The sequence below is a fragment of the Mesoplodon densirostris genome, chromosome 4 (assembly GCF_025265405.1).
Source record: "Mesoplodon densirostris isolate mMesDen1 chromosome 4, mMesDen1 primary haplotype, whole genome shotgun sequence".
NCBI classification, from domain to species: Eukaryota; Metazoa; Chordata; class Mammalia; order Artiodactyla; family Ziphiidae; genus Mesoplodon; species Mesoplodon densirostris.
The window spans coordinates 50,373,498-50,382,184 of NC_082664.1; the positions used below are offsets into that span (position 1 = coordinate 50,373,498).

Below are 8,687 nucleotides of genomic sequence, written 5' to 3' on the forward strand. Positions count from 1 at the left end.
CTCGTTCATACAGCCCAGACTCCCAACTTTCCATTTCATTTAATGACAGGCACCTTGATCACAGAGCTCCAGTTAGGGGCATTCAGGATCCAAGATGCACCCGAGATCTCCTCTCTGGGAAGATGATCTTTACATAAGGTTCCAGTTCCCTTATGTCTCATAGACATAAGGGAACTGGAACCATGGAATATGTGGTGTGACTTGTTTTGCCCACAGGTTTGATTAAATTCAATGGATTTGTCAGGGGAGCTCCATGGTTTCAACACCAGCACTATTTCGCCTCTTAGTCATCACACAGGTTTAGTTTCATAAGTATGCTCAGGAAATTTGACCTTTTTTTCTTTAACCTAAAGATTCTTATCTCTGAACATGTGCTGCTACCCCACAAATTTTGAGAAGACAAATCAATTTCATAAGGTGACATTAAAAAAAAAACAAAAACTAGAGCTCTTCACAGTTGAGAATAATGATAAATGAGGAAGCATATACACTTTCCATGGCATATTTAGTGTTTAAAACCTACACTTTAAGAATGAGTGTCTAAATATGACCTTTTAATTATTTTTACTCCTCTATAAGCAGTTCTTTCTTTTGAAAATTACCTCCTTTCATTGTAAAAATGCAAGACAAAACCTTTTATCAACGATCACTTATTGCTTAACAGCATTTTCTGTTGGAGACACAGCTTAATTTTTAAATCAGGCTATGCTAGGATATTAAACCCTCCTACATATCCTGCCAAAGAAATCTCACAATCTCATTTCTAATCCGTTGGACCTATTTACTGCACTTGTATGTGTCATTCACAAATATGAACAAGCCATGGCCACAGACTCTAATAAGAGGACCCATTGCTCAAGGAAATCAAAGAATAAAAATCAAGTTCTGATTTCACTGTTTCGCCCATCCACAGCATAGGCAGGTAAGGAAACAACCTGGCAACACTTTTACATGTTGTCCGTCACTGAGGCTAATATGCACCTTGACCTATAGATGAATAAAATCTATATAAACATAAAACCCATATATACACTGGTATCCGAGTCTAGACAAGTTAAACCCGCCACACTCTTTTGAGAAAGAATGCAACTTTAGGATAAGACCCACTGGTAAATGATAGCTGTTTCTGAGGTTATCCTGAAAGCAGCTGCACAGGGCAGAGGCAGGAAGACACCTTTTTTTTTTTAAATGGTAAATACTGCCCCTCACATACGCAATTCCAGCCTTTGTTGGCAAATTCTGAGTACAAAAGGATTTAACCCCCCAAACAAACAAACAAACAAAAAGCCAAATCACAGTCCTTATGCTGCAAGATAGAAGCTACCCTAGTGCAATGTGTAAGAAAGATAATGCAATTAACATTTTACACCCCTCAAACAAGACTGCAACGTTCAGATGATCAGCCCACAGCTTCACAGCCCCAATTGATTTCAACTGGGCTCTGCTTTCCTTCCAAGAGAACTATGCAAACAGCTTCTTAACATTTAGCGTGTTTTCCTGATGAGTCACCGAAGCTAAGCACTAATGAGGATTATTTTTTTCAAATCAAGGTGTCACGAATTTGGTCCTTCTCAAAATCCATGCTAACACAACCCATCCTGACCATTTCCCCCCATCCCCGGAACAATGTGTCTTTCTTCCCCCTCGAAATCTGCCCTTACAACCGCAGGCGAGGGGCATTTTTCTCACTTAGCGAGGAGCAACACGAAAAGTGTTTCCTTTACCTTGGCTCCCGAGGCTGGTCCGAGACGAGTGGCTTTCCTCCTCCCTCCGAGCCGCTGTGTGCAGGCGAGCTCCGGCGCAGCCCGCCCAGCCCAGCCCAGCCCCGCAGTAGTAGGAGCTGCCCACGGCGCGGCAGCCGCTGTGTGTATGTGTAGCAGCAGCTCCTGCAGCCCAGGGACTAGTCCCCACCCAGCTTTGTCTTCAGTCATCGGTCTTTCTACAGGAAGCAGTGCATCTCCCACTTCCTCCTCTTGCTAGCTGTGAGCTGCTTACTGCTTTCCCTCTCCTTCCATTTCAGGGCTCACGGGAGCCCTTTCCTCTTCTCTTGGGCTACTGACACCAATGTGACTACAATCCCCTTTTCCCCTTTGTTCCAAGACCCTCTGGGGCCGTGTGTTCCTTCCTTCCCCTTATTCCCTCATTCTCTCGGCCCCCTTCCCCACAGAGTCTGCCTTCTCAGCCTGAACTTGGTCTGTTGTTGTTGCTGCTGCTGTTGTTTTGGGGGGTCCACAGCCCCTGGCCAGGTTCTGCCCCTGAGATCCAGCACCAGCCTCCATGGCACCTCCTGATTTACTGTGGTCCCTATCAAGGCAGCGAGCTGGGCGCTTGCAGCTTCTTGCTGCAGCATTTTTCTCTGTGGCCAGCATTCCCGATGCTTCATTTCTCCAAGGTTCCACTACCACTGAGATCTCGCTTAATCCACGTGCTCAGAAAAGAATGGCCCTGATAAGTATTCTTGTGGGGCATAGGAGCTAAACCAAGTCCTGCAATGCTACCCGTGGCCTAATAATGAAGACATATTCCCTGAAAGATTCTCAGTGGTGGGGAGTAGCAAGGTAGAGCTGAACGCTGGATCTTCTCACCCCAGAAACAGAGCCCTCTTCCTCTCCACCCCACACTAGCAGGGCTAAAAGAACCCTCGTCATCCTCTTGTCCTTTCCCTTCACTTTAGGGGGTGGTGCAGTGTTAGGAATAAGGGTAGAGACTGCAGGCCAATCTGCCCACCAGTATTTGAGTCCAAGCGGTCTTTACTGATTTATGAACTTGGGCAAAATAACTTCTACATGCCTCTATTTCCTCATCTGCAAAATGGAGGTGATTATAGTCATACCCCATAGCAGAAATCTGAGGATTAAATGAAATGGTGCACAAAATGATAATAATCATTCCTGAAACATAGGATTCGTTCAATACATATTAGCTCCTATTATTTTTAGAGGACATGGATGCTCAGAGATGGTGAGTGACTTTGGCAGTCAGCAGCCAAACCAGGACCAATACTTGGTTTCCCGATTCCCCACAGTAGGATATTCACCACTAAACCTCAATGCTCTCGGGACTCTGAATTTATTCAGCCTGAGTCATTCTTCCCCACTATGAACACAAGGTGCTTTGGGGAAGCTACAGATTAAACCCAGGCTGAGGGTGGGTCTCGGGGGAATCCTTCTAGTGACCAGGCAACACCATTAAGAAACCTCTCCTCAAGAATCAGTGCCTGGAAAGCTAATCTTCCTGGGCAACGGTTAATTCCCAGCTCTGTTTTTTAATCCAGGCTTGCCTTACCCCTCCAGCAAGTAAACTAACAAGAAATGTTGGAAATCTAAGGCGGATGCAGGATAACTCTATAATCAGGGAAGTCATCAGGTGAGCCTTCCTAACCCACCTTGAGGACTACATCACATTAACCTGGAAGGTACAGAATTTAATTTCTATGGAATGTTCTGAGACAGTCCCTAGGATACTCCTTGTTTCGATTTGATGTTCCATAAACAGAGTTTGCTTATTTCTTCCTAGAAATCTTTTGTCAAAAAGGACCCTGGGGGCTTCCCTGGTGGCGCAGTGGTTAGGAATCTGCCTGCCAATGCAGGGGACATGGGTTCGAGCCCTGGCCTGGGAAGATCCCACATGCCGTGGAGCAACTAAGCCAGTGCGCCACAACTACTGAGTCTGCACTCTAGAGCCCATGAGCCACAACTACTGAGCCCGCATGCCACAACTACTGAAGCCTGCACGCCTAGAGCCCGTGCTCCGCAACGAGAGAAGCCACCGCAATGAGAAGCCTGTGCACCGTAACCAAGAGTAGCCCCCGCTCACCACAACTAGAGAAAGCCCGCGCACAGCAAAGACCCAACGCAGACAAAAATAAATAAATAAAATAAATTTTTTAAAAAAAGGACCCTGATGTTAACTCACTAACATCAAAAAATTACAAAGTGGATTGATTCAAGATTTAAAATGAGGAACTACTTTTGAACCACCAGTAAATAGAATTGTAGTCGTGAAAGAGGATTGGATAACATTCCCACAACCTCCTACAACCCAATGAAGATCAGACATGGATTACCTCCAAATCAGGAATCTTGGTGCCAAAGGTTACTGGAAGTTTTTAAATGAAAATTTAAATATATATGATATCAAGTCTAAGAAAAATGAGAAGCACAATTATGAATGGTTGGAAAGATTTTGGAAACAAATCTTTGGTTAATTTTAAACTAGTGGCAGATTCTGGCATGAACTCTGGATTCAAACAGGTCCTTTCTGTTGTTTAAATCCTCTCTCCCTCCCTTCTCTCTCCCTCAACCATCAGAGAGTGGCTGGTACTTATCTTTATGTCTACATAGGGAAATCTCTTTCAGACACTAAAATCTCTAGGAATTTGGCCTGCTGCCTTCTGATCTGTTCTTCCATCTCTGGCCCTTATAAAACTCTCAGTAGGTTAACCTGCCCATTGCTGGGAAGTATCAACCAACCTCTCTTCAAAGCTAAAAGCTAGATTTTAAAGTGTCCATTTCTTAGGAGATATAATTACATCTCACCATGAACCATTCATGCCATCAGTAACTAAACATGAGTCTATACATAAAACAGAAGCCTGTAAAATGCTTCAACAGTCATCAGTGGTGCTGTTTGTAGGCATTGATACCTGTACTTCTTACATGTACCTGGCAGAGGAGGTCGATGGTAATAGGGAAGCCATCATTTGGGTCTGTTATCTCTCCTGCGTTATTGAGCATTCTAGCTGGATGTTCCTTGGAGTTCTTTGATATCAACAGTCCCCAAATTATACATATTGACATATCCAAAGCTTGCTCTCCTTTCTGTATTCTGAATTTTATTGAGTGAGGAATACAACAAACCAGTTGCCTAGAGCAGGAATATAAGAATAATATCAGAATCATCTGCCTTTGTTACCCCATGTCTGATTTAAAGTTCCTCATCCTTCATACCCGCCATGAAATTAGCTCTTCCACCAAACTCTTCCTCTCCATTACCGTGGCCATGGTCTTATTCCAACAATATTTTGGTTTTCCCTAGATGACTGCAATACTTTCTACTTTGTCCTCCTACCTCAGTCTCTCTTCTAAGCTATGCCCACTAGAAGTCCATCTCTAAAATGAAGAGGTGAGCAAGTCACTGCTCTGCTATAATTTTTCAGAATCTCCCTTCCTCATTGCTTGCAGGATACAAGTCTTAATTCCTCTGCATGGCATGCAAGGCCTTCTGTAACACCACCCACCTACATCCTAAACTTCTTAGCTAACCTGTTGCAACCCTACATCCACCCGTTCTACACCCACCTTCATGGTTTCTCCTGGGGCCATGCTCTTTTCTCCTCTGCATCTTGGCATATGCTCTTCCTTTTGCCAGAAACACCCTTATTCTTTCCTCCATTTTTCTGCTGGTGACCCCCACTTATCCCTTCAGACCCAGCTTCTCTCAAAAACCTCCCCTGACCACGGAAACAGAGGCGAGTCTTCCTTGCCCCATGAGTGCACAGTGCCTTGCCTCTGTCTCCATAGAGGCACTAACTGCAGTGTTTTAACAAGTTGTTAATATGTCCACCTCACTCATCAGTGTCAGCCCTTAAGGCTAGGGCCAGGTTCCATTCATCTTTACTTGTCACATAGCAGGCGCTTAACAGAAGTTTGTGTAATGAAAAAGCATCATTGGCAGAAATTCCAAAACTGCTGTTGTTTTCCTTTGGGTGCCTGGGGAAGGGGAAAAAAGGAAATTTCTGATATGAGAAGTTGGTCATGGGGTAAGGAACAATGATCCCTCTATTTTTTTTTTTTTTTTCAAATCATCTGCAGAAAGCCATGGTACATACATACCAAATTCTGAATATTTGTTCTCTAGGTAACCCTAAACAATCCTGGGGCAACTCCTGGTTTCATTTCTGCAGTGAATTGCTTATAAAGAAGCACAGTCTGGCAACAAAAAGTTATTTAGAAAATAAATTTTTAAACGAAACAGAAAAAAAAAGGAAAGAAAGCTATTCTTTACTTGCATTTCCAGATGCAAGGAGACTTAAAGTACACTAATTTATAAGCCAGAGACTAATTTATAAGCCAGAAACTAATTTATAAGCCAGAGACTAATTAATAAGCCAGAAACCCTTTTCACATTCCCTCCTGAATTCTCTGGTTTTTGCCACCTCACAGCTGTCCCAGAGCCTCTCATGCCAAATCCCCAGACTCTTCCTCTAATCTTGTTAAATACTGTTCCTCCCTCTGTCCTCCCCCCTTGCCTTGCTCAGCTATTTCTTTACTGTTTTGATTGACTTGCCTTCTCTGGCTAAGCCCTCCCTGCTTTTCTGCCCACGTCTCAGTATGGAGTATGGGTCTCCCTCTCCCCTTCCTTATTCTATTGTCTCCGGAAGGAGCCAGCCACCAACCAGCACTGCGGCTCCTTGAGGGCATGTGTGGGCTGCGCTGGAGACGGAATGATGAAATGAGAATAAGAAGGTAAATTCGTATATTAATAAATCCTGTCCACTCATATGCATGAATGATACATTTAATGGCTTGCTTAATTGTTGTGCCAAATAGTCATTGAGAATAAATAAATGGAGGCTTTCCTGGTGGCACAGTGGTTAAGAATCCACCTGCCAATGCAAGGGACATGGGTTCGAGCCCTGGTCCGGGAACATCCCACATGCCATGGAGCAACTAAGCCTGTGCTCCACAACTACCGAGCCTGCGCTCTAGAGCTCGTGTGCCACGACTACTGAAGCCCACGTGACACAACTACTGAAGCCCATGTGCCTAGGGCCCGTGCTCTGCAACAAGAGAAGCCACCTCAATGAAAAGCCCATGCACCGCAACGAAGAGAAGCCCCCGCTCACCGCAACTAGAGAAAGCCCGTGCAGTAACAAAGACCCAACACAGCCAAAAATAAAATTTAATAAATTTTTTTAAAAAGGAATAAATAAATGAATCATTGAGCTGTTATCTTATCACAGAAAATCCAGAATTCCAGGCATTTCTTGGATCAACTAAAAGGAATAGAAGTCTCTCTAAAGACTTCTTTTGAAAAAGAGGCATAGTCATGATCTGATCTCTGTGTCAGCACAATCATTCCCTCCCCTGAGACATCTGAGCCTACCCCCAGCTGTTAGGGAGCCAAAGAGACTGAATCATATTTGGTTTAAAGAGAGTCAGGGGTCAGGGTGGGTAGAACTAATCTTTCTTGAGAGAGAGAGAGAGAGAGAGAGAGAGAGAGAGAGAGAGCGAGCCGCTGACCCTCACAAATGGGAAATGTCAGTCTCTGCTGCATAGCCCAGCACAAAAGTTAATAGGACAAGGGGTTTGCCAAGCCATGGCCACCTCTTCTTCCAGAGAAGCATGAGTTTTCCTTTCCCTTTGCCCTGGGCAGGGCTAACTAGGGGGCTAACTGGATAGTGTGAAGTACCCCAGATTCTTCCCTCACATTGCCTGAAATATCACCACGATTGAACTCATTTGTGTTGTTAACCCAAGTGTATATATATTTGTACTACATACGTAAAGCCCTGGGGAGGTTGCCAATGATCAATGAGTTCAAGAAATTTGCTTTCCTAACAAATACAAGAGTTGATGGGAAGGGAAGGAGGGAGGGTGTGGGCTCAGAGACAAAGGGTAGATGGAAGCCGAGGGGTGCTGGAGGAGGGCTAATCATGAAGCAGGAGGTCTTGGTGAAGACACACCGGGTATGGAGGGACACAGAAAGGACGCACACAGGAGCTGGGGAAGGCAATCGAATCAGAGCTGGAGACAGGCGAGAAAGAGCCATAGAGGCCTGGCTGTGGATCCAAACAGCTGTGCACAGGGAGGGTTTGGCCAGCTTAAGTAGGAACAAAGGCCAGACACTCCGAGTGGACACTGCCTGCTTCATGTCTGAAGTTCTGGTCTTCCCAGAAAATGTTTCAAACCCTCCACCAGTGGAAGGTAGGGCTGGACTGGGTAATGAAAGAGTTTAAACCAAGTGCATTCTTACCATAAAAACAAAGAGCAATTCTGCAAAATACAACATGTCCCCTCTAAAAAGTCTCCGAAGATGCATACAGAAAAGCAGGGACAACAGGAAACAAGAAACAAGATCAAGAAGAGGGAGTCAGCAATGAAGTTTGGCAGAGGTTAGAGAACACTGTACACAAGCAAAGCCTGGGAAAAACAATCCTTTGAAAAGAATGTCAGAATTAAAGGATACGAATCAGTGAGATTAACATCACAGGAGTAAATCATTCTGAAGTGTCTTGAAAGAAAAGCTATACGGTAATAACTCCGGTAATTTGCAGGCAAGGCAGAAAGGCAAGATTTGATTTTCTCTGCCAAATACATTGCCAGAAAGGATGACCTATTTTGATGGTAAATAGGGTGGCAAAAGGCTGGGCAATAAAAGATGTTTGGGGACCTTCTGTCTTCATGTCTTTGGTGATTTCCCTACTGTAAAGAATATTCGTAGGTTTGCTTATGACCTTGATCTCCCCAGCTCTACTTTTCTCATAAGTCTTAAGTTTCTCACTTTGGATTTTCCTGTGATAGAATTTCAGAAACAGAACCATAGGAGCTGGGGAGGGAATTGTGATGTTGAGTGTTGGGTGGTGAATCTGTCTCTACTCCCAAGTCCGCTGGAGTCTAACTAGACTGAGTGCTGTCTGAGGGCAGGGCTGTATCTCTGGTCTCTATATGCTGTGCGTGCTCAGT

The 8,687-nt window shown here is 44.4% G+C and overlaps 1 protein-coding gene across 2 annotated transcripts in view; it reads right to left on the bottom strand.

Moving 5' to 3' along the window:
* Positions 1 to 1,909, bottom strand: part of GNG2 (G protein subunit gamma 2) — a 140,045-nt gene extending 138,136 nt beyond the window's left edge. Inside the window, exon 1 of one of the 2 annotated variants that reach the window (XM_060096218.1) lies at positions 1,725 to 1,909. The gene's annotated coding sequence lies outside the window, so the exon portion shown is untranslated. The remainder of the gene's footprint in view (positions 1 to 1,724) is intronic. The other variant, XM_060096217.1, reaches the window with a different exon arrangement.
* Positions 1,910 to 8,687: the final 6,778 nt, after the last annotated feature.